The sequence below is a fragment of the Chroicocephalus ridibundus genome, chromosome 13 (genome assembly GCF_963924245.1).
Source record: "Chroicocephalus ridibundus chromosome 13, bChrRid1.1, whole genome shotgun sequence".
In the NCBI taxonomy this organism is placed as follows: domain Eukaryota; kingdom Metazoa; phylum Chordata; class Aves; order Charadriiformes; family Laridae; genus Chroicocephalus; species Chroicocephalus ridibundus.
This window is the reverse complement of record NC_086296.1, coordinates 11,052,267-11,068,468: the sequence shown is the minus strand read 5'-3', so window position 1 is coordinate 11,068,468 and position 16,202 is coordinate 11,052,267. Positions and strand designations below refer to the sequence as shown.

General features: G+C 42.5%; 1 protein-coding gene across 6 annotated transcripts in view; it reads right to left on the bottom strand.

The window, feature by feature from the left end:
- Positions 1-16,202, bottom strand: part of CABIN1 (calcineurin binding protein 1) — a 123,391-nt gene that overhangs the window by 19,927 nt on the left and 87,262 nt on the right. The gene's annotated exons all lie outside the window — the stretch shown is intronic.

Here is a 16,202-nt window from a genome sequence, read left to right as displayed (position 1 = left end):
ACTTTAAGAGAACCTTCAAATTATTAAAAGAAATTATTCTTAGTGAATGATTTGAGAAGAAATGGAGAAAGCAGAAACATGTATTTGTTTGCAAAGTAAGTCATCAGCCTAACCCCAAATCATAAATTTCCAGTACGTCCAGAACTGAGTAACATTGGCATCCAACTTGAACAATGCTCTTGTTTAAGCATTGAACAGTGGCACTAAAAGCAACGCTTTTCTCCAAAGCCAGAGCTAAGAATTTAATGCAGTGTTGTTAATTATATAGACAGAAGATAGAAGGGTGACATAAATTCACCAAAGAAGGGAACAAAAGTACCCATAAAACGAGTATCTTCTCTATAATTTTTATCAGCGATCACATAAAGTATTCTTGCCTGTGAGGCCACAGAATGCATTTATTTCATCTCTTTACAGTCTCCATTTAATGGAAACTTGTTGGACCGTAAAAGATATGGTTGAATGGAATCCTCAACTGTTTAATTGCCTGTCTCCTACCTCTACCATGAAGAAAATCTCATTTTAACCATGGTGACAGAGTACGAGTGTTTGAAATAGAAGTAAAGAGTTTTGCTGTCAAATGTAAAATCAAATTGGGCCCTAACGTCCTAGATAACCAAAGATTTATTACAATGCCAGAAAAGTCATAGAATCATAGAATCTTCATGGTTAGAAAGGACCTTTGAGATCATCGAGCCCAACCAAACAACCTACAATCTCTGCCACTAGAGCATGCCCTGAAGTGACACATCTAGATGTTTCCTTAAAAACCTCTAGGGATGGTGACTCAACCACCTCCCTGGGCAGGCTGGTCCAGTGCCTGACCACTCTTTCAGTCAAGTAATTCTTCATAATATCTAACCTAAACCTCCCCTGCCGCAACCTCGGACCATTTCCTCTGGTCCTGTCGTTCACCTGGGAGAAGAGGCCAACACCCACCTCTCTGCACCCTCCTTTCAGGTAGTTGCAGAGGGCAGTGAGGTCTCCCCTCAGCCTCCTCTTCTCCAAGCTAAACATGCCCAGCTCCCTCAGCCTCTCCTCACATGCCCTGGTCTCCAGAGCCCTCACCAGCCTGGTCGCTCTCCTCTGGACACGCTCCAGCGCTTCAGTGTCCCTCTTGTACAGGGGGGCCCAGAACTGAACACAGTACTCGAGGTGAGGCCTCACCAGTGCCGAGTACAGAGGCACCATCACTTCCCTGCTCCTGCTGGCCACGCTAATCCTGATACAAGCCAGGATGCTGTTGGCCTTCTTGGCCACCTGGGCACACTGCTGGCTCATGTTAAGCTGGCCGTCCACCAGCACCCCCAGGTCCTTTTCTGCTGGGCAGCTTTCCAGCCACTCTTCCCCAAGCCTGTAGCGTTGCTTGGGGTTGGTGTGACCGAAATGCAGGACCCAGCACTTGGCCTTATTAAACCTCATACAACTGGCCTTGGCCCATCGATCCAGCCTGTCCAGGTCCCTCCGTAGAGCCTTCCTACCCTCAAGCAGATCAACACTTCCACCTAGTTTGGTGTCATCTGCAAACTGACTGAGGGTGCACTCAATCCCCTCGTCCAGATCATCGATAAAGATATTAAACAAAACTGGCCCCAAAACTGAGCCCTGAGGGACACCACTGGTGACCGGCCGCCAAGAGGATTTCACCCCATTAATCCCAACTCTCTGGGCACGGCCATCCAGCCAGTTTCTTCCCCAGCGAAGAGTACACTTGTCTATGCCATGATTCGCCAGCTTCTCCAGGAGAATGCTGTGGGGGACGGTGTCAAAGGCCTTACCAAAGTCCAGATAGACAATGTCCACAGCCTTCCCCGCATCCAGAAGGCGGGTCACATGGTCGTAGAAAGAGATCAGGTTGGTTAAGCAGGACCTCCCTTTCCTAAACCCATGCTGGCTGGCCCTGATCCCTTGGCTGCCCTGCACTTGCTGCGAGAGCTCACTCAAGATGATCCTCTCCATGATCTTTCCTGGTACCGAGGTCAGGCTGACAGGCCTGTAGCTTCCCAGATCCTCCTCCCGACCCTTCTTGTAGATGGGTGTCACACACAGAGAACACAGTAAGTTTCAGAAGGAGAAATTACATATTTAAAATTCAAAGGTGGAAAGCACACAGGTACTTTTTTTTTTTTTAAATAATTGGTGGAATGTATTTTTAATGTTCCTGAACTTGATTAATCAATCTCTAAAAAGCATATGATTAAAACCTGCCAGATTCTATGCTCACAGAAAAAATAGAATATACCAGCTATATTCACAACAGTTACCATATTGGATTAAAAAAGCTCTATTCTGCTTCTGATGCAAGTTCTGAAGCATCAGTTCTAAAACTAAAGGTCTCCAGATGCACACAATGGGATCACAACCTGAGGGATCCCTCAGAAGAAAGCCTTAAGCCAGAAGTGAGATCGCTAGAGGAAATGTTTTCAGCTGTGATTTAGAGGGAAAACCCTTCACACCCATGCACTTCATTAACTTACATAAAACATTATGTAGAACCTGAAATTTCTGTGCTTGTATGGCATCCAAAATTTTTTCAGCAGAAATACTAGTTAGGTATGCATTTGTTAAAAATATATCTGCACCTCAAACTGTATTTCTATAAAAACGCACAGCTATTTGCATAGCCAGAAAGAAGACATTTGGAAAGGAACTCAGGAATATTTAGATGGCACTCAGAAGAAAAACGATTGGCGAGAGAAGGAGCACCACATCACAGAGTAATTCCAGCTAGAAGGGACCTCTGGAGGTCTCTAGTCCAACTTCCTGCTCAAAGCAGAGCTGACTTCAAAGTTAGATCAGCTTATCGAGGGCCCGTGTCCAGCCCAGTTCCAAATACCTCCAAGGATGGAGATTCCACAACCTCTCTGGGCCCCTGTTCTAGAGCTTTACCACCTTTCACAGTGAACATTTTTTTCCTATCACTTCATCCAAATTTCTCTTGCTGCAACTTTAAATGGCGTCCCTCATCTAGTTCTTTCCTCTTTGCTGAAGATAGCAATTCCATACCCCCACCCTCAATTAGTCCTCTCTCCAGGATGAAGCGATACAGCTCCCTATGACTTCATTGCCGTAAAGGCATACCGTTGACCCGTGTTCAACCTCTTGTCCAGGACTCCAAATCTTTTTTGGCAGAGCCGTTCCCCAGCCAGTTATGTTACAGAGGGGTCATTCTGCTGCAGGTACAGGACTTTGAATTTCTCTTTGTTGAACCTTCAGATGGTTCCTGATCAATGCAATCAGTCAATGCAATCCTCCAGGCTACTGAAGTTGCTTTGAACAGTAGCCCTGCTCTCCAGCATACTGACCATGCCCTCCAAGCTGGTGGTGTCACCCAAACTCACCAAGGGTTCACTCCATCCCATCATCCAAGGTGTTAGAGAGGGTGATGGCCTGGTATAAGTCTCTAAGGAATGCCACTGGGAACCGGCTGCCAGATAGAATCGCAGTGGTTGGCCACAACGCATTTAACTAGGCATGGAGGCAGTGCCAAACATGGAAAAGAGGGAGGTTTTCTTATAAGCAGATGATCAAGCACACAGAGAGAAAAAGGTTGAGACTGAAACAATCCTTAGTGGTATACATAGACAGAACCAAATTCAAATTTAATTTCTCTCAAAATGAAGATGCCGTATCAGGGACAAGAAAAATAAATCAATTTTTAGTTTGAATTGGCTCTTCCAGGTGAAGTTGTGGTTTACGTAACCTGCCTCATAAAGAGAGTGACAATTTATTTGTGCAAAAGAATAAAGCTGAAAGTAACATCATGTTTCTGTCTCAGTAAAACCATGACTAAAAATTCTAATGTGTAGTCAAAAAGTGCAGCCTTATACCAAAGTATGGCAATCAAAGAAGATTTTTGTATTTGTGGCTTTAAAGGGAGCTTTCTAGATGTGACCTGGTGAAGAGTTGTCTAAGGCTCCTACAAATAGACACGTTCTTTTCAACCCAATGAAACAGAGAGATCTTTAAAGGAGAAAAAAGCCTCTCAATGACTTCATTTTCTCAAAAGAGAGGGTGGGTAGAAGAAAAAGCAGGAGAAAGCTATCTTTAAAATAAGAGCCAAAGTATTAAAAAACCACACTGTTGGCTACTGTGTATTCTGCCACTCACATGGCACCAAGAAAAGGGATTTAAACCTGCTTCATATGCTTTACTGGACACAGAAACTGAAGAAAACCCAAAAGCCATAAGCACAAAACTAAGAGAAGCACCACCATGAGGCGTGCACACATTCTTGCCTCTACAATATTTAGGTTTTAGTGTAAGGGCAAGAGTTCCAGCACCTCTGACCAGTAAGCGAAGCTATTCACAACACCCAGGTCAGGGCAACGTCACTAACTCTACTGCTCAAGACTTACAGGGCCACATTTCATCATCCTGCAGGTGACTGCCGCCAGGAAATCACTATACTTTGTAACACCACATTTGAGAGATAAACACAGAAAACACTCATTACAGGAAGCATTTTTTTCTACTTCTGTAGAATAAATGTTCATTTATTTCTACTGCCACACCAGCAGTAAGGCACAATAAAGATTATTTTCCACAAATATATAGTGGGAAACTGAGAAGCAGTGATAATCCTTTACTAGTGTTTTATGTGGTTTCTCATTAGGAGATTTTTTTTTTTTTTTTTAGTTTTTTACTTTGTTGTGGCACGAAGTCAGAACTACAGAAATTCTCCTTGCCCTGTGCCCCATCCACCTCACCGTGCTGAGCGGCTCTATTACCACCACTGCATTTGAAAAACAGTAGCTATATTACAAAGTGGCTTTAGTCACCAACAGGAAATTAATCTTTTCTTACATTGATGAGGATGCTATTTGTTGAACAAGTGCATACAACTGAACGAAGATGAAAACGTGGGTATCTGCCTTCTTCACATCCTTCATTGTAATTGCAGGTTCATCTAGTCAAGATCGGATTTTCTTCTGGACTTTTAAAATCAAAATGAGGCATTGAAGAGAAGAGCGTGCAGTACGACTTTTCTCTTGACTGTGCTATCAAAGTAGATGGAAGAAACATTTAACGCTTATTAATATCCTAATGACATGTCAGAGACGGTGAGAAAAACAGTCCATGACTTCCATAAATACCTGCCATCTTATTTGCTCTTCTTTAAAATACTTATTAAAAATGTTCTTTGTTATGAAGTCTGTATAAAGCCAAAATTTAAATGAATAATAGCATGCATGTTTGGGTGAACTGTGACTATTTCTGACTTACACAGGGGTCCAAATCAGTTTCTTCATCTGCTAAAACCTTGACTATTTCAGCATACTCCTCAAAGGGATGTAGTAAAGAAAATGCAGGAAAGCCAGCACTGGCACAGCCTTGCACCAAGAAAAGTAGCGTCAAAAGTACAGAAGTTTTTCACAGATGTTAGTGGAAAAAAATAGCTCCCTATAGTTTCCCAGTTGAGGCACTTCAGTAATAAGACAAGAGCAGCAGGAAAAAGAAATTGAGCATTAAGATAAAATATCAGAAAATTATACTTCCTGGACTATCTGCAAGGTTGTAAGCCAGAAAACCTGTCCAAGGGTTTATTTTTACTTTATTTATTGTTGTTTTCAAAACACATTTTGAAAAACAAAGAAATCCTACAGGAACCTTACTGATACTACTTCTGGAACGGCTCACTGCTCTGGGGCTGTGGGAAAAAGTAACGATCAACTGTTCCATAGAAAGGGAAAGTGCCGGTCTTCCCAACAGAATTTTCCTAATGAAAGATGCTGGCACTGCAACTCTTACATAACTTTTTTTTTTTTTAAGTTATTCCCATGTTTGAGTTTAGCACGCAGTGCTCTGAATCCACCTACAAAAAGAGGTGCGCCCTTTTAAAAGACTACCAGTGCCTCACAACAAAGCCTAAAAGCTGTCACACAAACTGGCTGAACACTATGCCGGCCACGTTCCACGTTCCCCAGTATTACCGCTCCAATTTCTGTTCAATATTGTGTTTTAATTAAACTAAGCCTATTCATAATTTTTCCTCTCCATTTCTCTGCAGCAATAATTGAAAGAAATCTCCTTTGGAAGTCGTCTTCAAGGTACATTCGTACTAGCAGCAATATCCATGATCCAGACTCTGAAGAACTTTATATTTTGTAAGATTACAGTTTTATATGATTGAACCGCGCTCTAGCCTAACAGAATCCTCCATTTACACAAATGCATGCAGAAGCTTCATGGCCTGGTCTATACAGGCAGCCATATTCCAGCAATGCTTCCATATACAAAAACATCATTATTGGGCCAAGAGAGGTAAGGCAGTGCGATGAAAAACACTGACAGACAAAGTAAAAGATAAAAAGTGACTTTTCTTTCCTTCATGTTCACTTAATGATTGCTTTCTGCAGGAGACAGAAGGAGGAGAGCTGTTAATTATATCAAGAATACACCTCCAGGATAGAGTGAGAGAGGGATGCCATGGCAACTGGCAAATGCAATAGTGAACAAAATGGTCACCCTTTGGTAGGATTGAGACCATGAAAGAGCTTGTCCTTTTGTCCCTCCTATCCCCACCTCCTCCTTCCCCCTCCCTTTCTTGTCATCTTTGCTGCATTAATAAAGCATACAGATAACTCAGGAAAAACAACTTTCTCTGTAAGCAGTCTCTGACGTCTTGATGTGCAGGAAGAAAAGCTGAAAATTAGCAGCGTGTGGGTGGAACAAAAAGGGAGGGGAAAACACATGAGGTAGAACTAGAGATGATTATTTTCTAATTATTTAATATTTTACTTATCTACTCCCCTTTATGGAAGGCTTTTAGCTGTTTCTTGAAGAGAACAGCTCAGTGATTTGTTGTTTTGTGGGTTGTTTTGTTTTGTTTTTTTATTTAAAGTGAGAATTCGAGAAGAAAATGCTCTAGACATTCGAGGCACTTCAAACAAGTCACTCGAGTTTTCTCCTTGAAGAAAAAAGCCTAAAAGACTGTGTCATTGCAGTGCTGACTGCATTCCACAGCAGAAGAGGGAAAATCCACTGAAGTGCCCTCTAGCTTCAGTCACAGAAGTCAATTTTTCCTGTTCCAAATAAAATACCACACTCACCAAAAGGTCCAACATAGAGATTGTAACATCACTAGACTGATGCTCCAGAGTTAATCTGAGCACGTTTGAGGTTGCATGCAGTTCCAGCTGCAGTCCCCACACAGCCAGTCCATCACCTACCATCCTCTCAAACTCTCCAGTACGAGGCTGGGGTGTAAGACTGGGAAGCATTAAACACTGGTGAAAGGAGAAAACTAGACCTCAGTTACCTGTTTCGTAACTAGAGAAGGGCAGGAACTGCAGCACTAAAACACTGCCTTTCCTCAACAAATATTGCTTTTATATCACAGAAGCAGCAAAACTTTATAAAAACCAGGGATCACGCTGGCAGCCCGCCAGGAGCCTGAAAGGCACAGCTGATTTGCATAACCTGATTGTGCCTTTGTGTTTATAATAAAATTCACTTGTTTTGATTCTGGTGGCAGCTTCTTCATGAAGCATCATGTTTAATTAGATCTGACACTGAAAGCTGCTGAAGAGTTTTGACTGCAAGGTTTAGAAAGGGAAACAAGAAGAGCACTCGGAGTTTGGCATCAGCCAGTGGGAGAACGTGGTCATGGATGTGAGAGTTTGGAAGAGGTGAGTGAAGCGGAGGGTGGAAGGGAGGATTGGATCAGTCAGAATGGCACGGGGAAAGCTCCAGGTTTGGCAGCCGGAGCAGGAAAGGATGGTTGAAATTTTCTTTTCCCTCCCTCCCTCTTCAGGGATGGAGTTGGTCCCAGAGCAAGGATTTTTTTGGCTAAGGCAGCAGTGAGTCTTAAATAACTCAACAATGTTGAAATAGTCCCTTCTCATGACATTTAGATGATATACTATACCATGAGGAGCCAATAGAAATTTCAGCTGCTACATCGCTACCCATTACCAGGGCTATCTTGCATACAGTCCCATATTCTCAAGGGTCTCAACACAGGAGCAGAGACTTAGTGGCATTTTGGAACTTCGCCTTTGAACACTCTTGTATTTTTAGAGATGTTAAATCCAGCCCTCTGTGCCATGTTGATGTCTGCAATGTTTTAAGCTATTTGTTTTAGATAAATTCAGTTCTCAGGATTGGCGATACACAGTATAGCTTAACACACAAAGTTTTGCCTGTCCTCTTTAGGCTACCTGTCGTGACAGTTTCAACACTCACAAAAGCTGCAATTTTAGTATTAAGTCCACAGTAATAAAAACACCTTTTCAAATTGCAAGTCAAGAAAAAAAAAGAAAAAAAAAAAGACAGATGCGTTCTTAGACTGAAGTATCTCCACATGCATTAATAGAACATTCTGTGTACTACGAAGCTGTATCCTAGCTTGTGCTGCAATAGCCTTCCCATGCTGACACGTCCTTAACAGTATCACAGACATCATCATTACGTATAAAACGACGAATTTAATATGACCAATTTTAGGCAGTCAGTGGAATGGCTTATTAGAAATTCTCTAATTATCTAGAAACCTCACAAACTGGTTTCTGCCAGCACATCCTCTCCTTGGTCCTTAGGACCACACATTTAAGTATAATGCTATGTCGAAGTCAAACTAGTCTGCCTCTTAATCTTTCATTCTCCCTCAACAAGGCCTCCTTGGTATTCCATTTCCAGGGCCCATTAATTTCACGTGAAAATCATAGTTGGCAAGACTAAAAATATATCTTATAACTCAGAGCAATAGCTGACTGCTTTCAGGATCTCTGCAAATCTTTTTGATAACATTCTCAGACTGAGAAAATCAAAGAAAAGAACAAGCATCCTTCAAAATGCCGCTTGACCACAAAATGAATTAATCTCTAGTGTAACTTTAGTAATTTATCTACTAATGACACAGTGACCACTACAGGATAGCAGTTTCAGCCTATTTGATACGTGTATTTTAAAAGTCTTGCTCACAATTAAGAACTTAAATGGAAAACAACAAAAAAAGGAATGATTTCAGCTCCCCCTCTTCTCCAGCCCGGTGTGCTGCACAGCCACACAAGTACCTGTGCCAGCACAGCGGAACGTATACCACGGCACAGGAAGGAGCAGCCACCAAGGAAGCAGGCTTACTTCTTCTAGCAGCTGTTCTTACTTTAAAGTGCTGGTTTAACCATGCTGTGTTCTTACGCTATGACTCACTATCACGTCTTCTACAGGATGTTACTTGAAACAACAACAACAAAATTCAGAAAACTCCAGCACCATCACAATTCCTAAGTTCAACCTGAACTACTTACTTTCTTCCCTCAGTTACCAAAAGCCTATCAGATGAGATGGCTAATGCTCTCCCACCTTCTCCAATTGCAGGACTACTCCATGACTTTAAACACTAGCATAAGCAATTAAATGTCTTTATAGTGATGACCCCACTCCTGATGGGTCATTACTGGTGCTCATACACACTTCTTCGGAAGCTGCCATAGTCTGAACTAAATTTAAGTGGTCTCTGGAATTTTAGTCTCTTTTTCTTAAAAACAGTGCATTAGGCTAAGGAGTCAATAGGCAACACTAGAAAGTGTGAATATTTGGGAAGATATTTTGTTAAATCCTCATCTTACATTAGGTTAGTCCTTACATTAGCCCTATGATCAACTCAGCAACTTCTACAAGAACAGTTAAGTATGCAACAAGCAGCAAAACAAAATTCTCTGAAGGGCTGATGATCATATTGTTGTAACAGATAAAATGGTATTTATTTTCAAAGTGTTTGCTGGGCAATCTTCTGTAATACTGAAAACTGATCAGGCAATATCGCCCTTGTCCTCTTAACTCTGAGGATACGATAAGAAACAACAGTATTAATACGAGTGTTTAAGAATGTTGCATCACCACTCTAGATTTTGACCTAAAATGTGTTGAATTTGACAAATACATCACTTTTAAAAATTACTACTATCATCATTATTATTACTATTATTTTGGAATACTGAAAGAAATCTCCCAGCAACTGATATTGAATACATTTTTATATCAATTACTGGAGTCTCCTCCATTGATGCTACTCTGTTCCCATACACCATAAAGGATTTTCCTTTTCATTAAAAACAAAAAAAAATGCACATGTTTTAGTCTTCCCACCTCCCATTTCACTTTCACATTAGATGGTGTTACAAGCTCAGATTGTACTTCATCATTATGGTTTAACATGAAATACTTATTACAGTAACACTGAACCTAGCCTAATACAAACACCGCACAAATCATTCATAAAGTAAAATCTTTTTCTGCCTTCTTCAAAGCTGGGAGCCAACTTTTCCAAGCCACTTCCCCATGCATTTAGCTGACTTTGTAGAAGACTACGCTAGAGTCTCGTTGGCTCGATACATGTTAACATTGCAGTCATGAGGACTACAGAGAATTTCTGAAATCAAGTGAAAGGGTCACAGTATTACTAAGCTTTTAAAAGATCAGATCTCATCACAAAAGCGTAATAACCCACTTTGTCAAATTCCGTTTACTGATTGCTGTATTGTTTCCTGCTTAAGCCTGAAGAGGCATATAATAAGATTTCAACGGAATTGTTAAATATTTAGGTTAAAAACTCTGACTGGTCTGGAAGAAAGTTGGAAACTCATAATTCATATAATTCCTAATTTTAGTAACAAGTGAAAACTTTCATAAAGAAACCATACACTGCCTGGAACGGTAAAATACAACAGCAGCAAAGAAAGACATACATCAAGGTGGGGTTTGTGTTCACTTTTGGTTTTTTAACCGTCAATTTCCTGGGACAAGTGACTGAAGAACCACAGAGCCCTGTGAACCTACTCAAACTATCCAGTAACAAAGCACTTCTCTGGGCTGCGGCAGCTCTATGCATGACATCATTTGTTTACAGAAGGCACCTACTTGCCAAATTTAAATAAAACAGGATTCAGTCTGCTGAAAACAGACAGATGTCTACAAGAGTGGCCATTCCTGTGTCTCCACACTAATTCATAGTGTTATACTAGCAGTAGGGCAGCTTCACACAGCTTACAAGATCCTGCTAGAAACAGACGAAAATGAGACTGCAGTATGTAAAAATCTCATTAGCTGGGACCGCTTCCTAAAAGGGAATGCTACAGGCTTCAAAGTGCTGCACATTAAGAGGTATGGTTTATTTCAAGTGATTCAACAGGAAATCTCATCCCTTCCAGTGCAGTCAAATACTAGCTCACCTATCGCATCTACTTTCAGAATTAGTTTGTATGCAGGTTTTTCACCATTCTAACGTTCTGCCATCCGCCTGAGCAACTGTTGACTTTGCTGGAAGAGCTGGCATAGCAATTGCATACCCAGAATCTTCACGAAAGCCCAGCAAGGAACTTGGCTGATACATGCGAGTTTGTCTAGTAGTTTTTGAAAAGGTGAGTACATCCAAAAAGCAAACTCCAACATTACCTTTTAAAGAAGCTCATTAGCAAATTATTTTTATTTTGAAGTCATAAATCACTGTGTGATGACTCCTGCTTTTTCCCCCCAAGATGAAGTAAAAAAGTCTTAACATGCTGAGCCAAGATTTCTTTATAAAAAAAAATATTAATATCTTAAATACCAGACTATGAGCAAAGAAACACTTCCACTAGAATACCCCTCTTGACATTTCTGTTCATTTCTACAGTTCAATGGAAAAATGTTACTGACTTCCTGAGGGGCACAAATTGGAGAAAGTTACTTCCATCAAAATCTAATAAAGAAAAACTCCCTTTACTCTTACATCCTCTCCTGTTACTCTGCTAGGAGACGCACTGTACAAAGGCACATTTTGACTAGATGCACTGTTAGATAACTTTAATCTCAGTATTAATGACTGGAAACCTTTATGGATACTCAAGACTCAAACTTTTTATGCAGCACATGAAAAAATAGGTTGGCGTGCCTCCAGACAACTAAAACTAACACCATTTCAGGAAGAAATTAAGCATGAAGATAATCTCATCTAGAACAAATGCCGTATAACAGAGTCTGTCCTCAGGTTTTGAACCTCCCCTACCCTCCTGGACAAGGCAACAATCACCAGTAAAGCAATATTCATTGAAAGGAGATGAGAACAAGTATCCATATTTTCAAGAGAATAGTGCATGAAAACACAAGGTTCAGACTCCGTTGGAAGGCACATCTCTCAAACGGAAACAAAAAAATATCTGGAAACTTTCACAAAAGACACAGAAATATCTGTTTTGCCTGCAGCTGCAGAGTAGACAGCACTAAACCTTGTTACAGAAGTTGACCTACAGCCTCAATTTTCTTCAGCTCCACTAGGCAGAAAAACCTAAAAGGAAGACCTCTTAACTCTATATAATACAGACGATTCACCTTCTAAGTTTTTCTGCCTATTAACCAGCATCTCCAACACAATTGCGCTTCAGTTCTGAGAAGCATTTCTCATGTACATTAACACAGTGAAGGGAGGACAAGGCGATGTGCGTTATTTGAGGTTAGGTTGAAAAGATCTAAAGAACCGAGGCAGCATTCTGGTGATAGGTACTGGATTTGCTTCAGAAACTAGAAGAATTATCTGGAGGTTTAAGAAATGCACTTATTTTGAAAAAAAAGATAAATATTGTCTTAATGTGAAAAGGATTCCAATACCTAACTTGCTAACATCAGAGATGTACCTCCCCAGAAGCTTATGTTTTTGCAAAGCAATAGATGGCTGTATTTTACAGAAGAAAAGTCTCATCCAAATATGGAGGAAGGAGTTCTGGAAGGCTTTTACTGTCCTTCCATTTTTATGACAATTAGCACCTAGGCAAAGGGAAAGAATCAAGTGATGGAGAAGTGGGCAACTCTCCTCCCTGTAACCATAATACTTTTTTTCTGGTAACTGGCAAGTTGGAATGCAGTGTGTGGGTATCTCTAGACTAGTCATAGCGTCTACCCCTCCTTGTACGCTTCTACTGGGTAAGACACATGATGAGAAGATGAAGTTACAGGAGATGATGCATGCCAGTACTGGTGGGTAAAAGCTCTAGCAAGGTCTTGCAGCCTGTTGTCGCAGTGGAGGTGGGAGATGATGACCTGTGTGCTAGCAAAGACATGAGGAGTAGTGATATGTTGGCAACTGCAGAAATGTCTGAGCACGGACAGGTGGGAATAAGGGCTTGTACCCTCAATAAAGTGGCAAGGCAATTAGCCCAGCTGAAGTGCATCTACACAAATGCACGCAGCATGGACAACAAACAGGAAGAGTTGGAGGCCACTGTACAGCAGGGAAACTGTGATATAGTTGCCATCACAGAAATGTGGTGGGAAGACACGCGCAACTGGAGTGCGGTGATTGACGGCTACCAACTCTTCAGAAGGGATAGTCAAGGAAGGTGAGATGGTGGGTGGCCATCTATGTCAGGGGCTGTTTTGAATACCAAGAACTTAACAATGTGCATGATGACATTGTTGAGTGTTTATGGATAAGAATCAAGGGGAAGGGCAATAAGCCAGACATCGTGGTGGGAGTTTGTTACAGACCCCCCCAAAGGGGGCCTATGGATGTAGAGGCCAATGAAATATTCTATAAGCAGCTGGCAGAGGTCTCGCGATCGCTCGCCCTTGTTCTTGTGGGGGACTTCAACTTACCAGATGTCTGCTGGAAATATAACACAACAGAGAGGGAACGGTCCCGGAAGTTCCTGGAGTGTGTGGAAGACAACTTCCTAACACAGCTGGTGAGGGAGCCAACTAGGGAAAGTGCCCTACTGGACCTGCTGCTTGTTAACAAAGAAGGTCTTGTAGAGGATGTAAAGATTGGAGGTCATCTTGGGTGGAGTGATCATGAAATGACAGAATTTTCGATTCTTGGTGAAGCAAGGCGGGGAGCCAGCAGAACTGCCACCTTAGATTTCCGAAGGGCGAACTTTGGCCTGTTAGGAGCATGGTTGAGAGTGTCCCTCGGGGGCTAGTCCCGAAGGGCAAAGGTGCCCAGGAAGGCTGGTCTTACTTCAAGGAGGAACTCTTAAAAGCTCAGGAGAAGGCCATCCCCAAGTCCCAAAAAACGAGCAGACAGGGAAGTAGACCAGCCTGGCTAAATAGAGAGCTTTGGCTGGACCTCAGGAAAAAAAGGAAAGTTTATGATCTTTGGAAAAAGGAGTTGGCTACTTATGAAAAATACCAAGATGTAGTGAAGCTATGCAGGGCGAAAATTAGAAGGGCCAAAGCTCACGTAGAACTCATCTTGGCCACCACGGTTAAAGATAACAAGAAGAGGTTCTTTCACTATATCAATAGAAAAAGGAAGACTAGGGAAAATGTAGGCCCACTAACGAATGAGATGGGCGCCCTAGTGGTGGACGACACAGAGAAGGCAGAGCTACTGAATGCCTTCTTTGCTTCAGTCTTTACTGCTAAAGCTGTCCCTCATGAATCCCAGGCCCTGGAGGCAAGGGGGAAGGTCTGGAGAGACGAAGAGTTTTCCCCAGTAGAGGAAGATCAGGTTAGAGACCACTTGGCCAAACTGGACATCCATAAGTCCACAGGCCCTGACGAAATGCACCCACAAGTGCTGAGAGAGCTGGTAGATGTTATTGCTTGGCCACTCTCCATCATCTTTGAAACATCATGGAGAACAGGAGAGGTGCCTGAGGACTGGAGGAAGGCGAATATCACTCCAGTCTTCAAAAAGGGCAAGAAGGAGGACCCAGGGAACTAGAGAGCGGTTAGTCTCACCTCCGTCCCTGGGAAGGTAATGGAGTGACTCATTCCGGATGTCATATCCAAGCACGTTCAGGAGCAGGAAGTTATTGGAAGCGGTCAACATGGATTCACCAAGGGTAAATCATGCTTGACCAACCTCATAGCCTTCTATGATGTTGTAACTGGTTGGCTGGATGAGGGCAGAGCAGCAGATGTAATCTGCCTTGACTTCAGCAAGGCTTTTGACACTGTCTCTCATAACATCCTCCTTAGGAAACTGAGGAAGTGTGGACTAGACAAGGGGACAGTGAGGTGGATTGAGAGCTGGCTGCGTGACAGGACTCAGAGGGTTGTGATTAATGGAGCAGGGTTGAGTTGGAGGCCTATAACCAGTAGTGACCCCCAGGGGTCAATACTTGGACCAGTATCGTTTAATGTATTCATCAATGATCTGGACGAGGGGACTGAGTGTATCCTCAGCAAGTTCGCTGATGATACCAAACTGGGTGGGGTGGCTGACACCCCAGAGGGCCATGCTGCCACCCTGCGTGACTTATACAGGCTAGAGGGCTGGGCAGAGAAGAACCTAATGAGGTTCAACAAGGACAAGTGTAGGGTCCTGCACCTGGGGAGGAAGAATGACAGGCACAAATATAGGTTAGGGGCAGACCTGCTGGGAAGCAGCTCTGAAGAAAAGGATCTGGGGGTCTTGGATACAGTAAACTATCCATGAGCAAGCAATGTGCCCTTGTTGGCAAGAAGGCCAACGGAATTCTGGGCTGCATAGGGAAGAGTGTGGCCAGCAGGTCAAGGGAGGTCATTCTCCCCCTCTATTCTGCACTGGTGAGGCCACGACTGGAATACTGTGTCCAGTTCTGGGCTTCCCAGTTCAAGAGAGACAGGGAACTACCGGAGAAAGTCCAGCGTAGGGCAACAAAGATGCCTGAGGGACTGGAGCATCTCCCTTATGAGGAAAGGCTGAGAGAGCTGGGACTCTGTACCCTGGAGAAGAGAAGGCTGAGGGGAGACCTTATTAATGTTGACAAGTATCTAAAGGGTGGGTTTAAGGAGGATGGAGCCAGACTCTTTTCAGTGGTTCCCAGTAACAGGACACAGGCACAAGCTGGAACATAGGAAGTTCCGATCAAATTTGAGAAAAAACTTCTTTATGGTGAGGGTGACAGAGCACTGGAACAGGCTGCCCAGGGAGGTTGTGGAGTCCCCTTCTCTGGAGACTTTCAAGACACGCCTGGATGCAGTCCTGAGTAATGTGCTCTGGGCAATCCTGCTTTAGCAGGGCAGTTGGACTAGATCTCTAGAGGTCCCTTCCAACTCTGAAAATTCTGTGATTCCGTGATAGGAAGATGAAATAATAGGAGAAGAGATACTTGAGGGACAGAGGAGACAGACTGTAGAAAACGAGAATAAAATTCTGCAACTCATAAATAAAGTTTGTTCAAGACACTTTTGAAAGAGCTCTACTGTAAATCAGTACTGAAGGCAATTCAACATATTCTTACAGTTATCTACCTTTCTTGTGTAGAAAAACTTCGAGATGCTTCCTGTTTTATGTACGT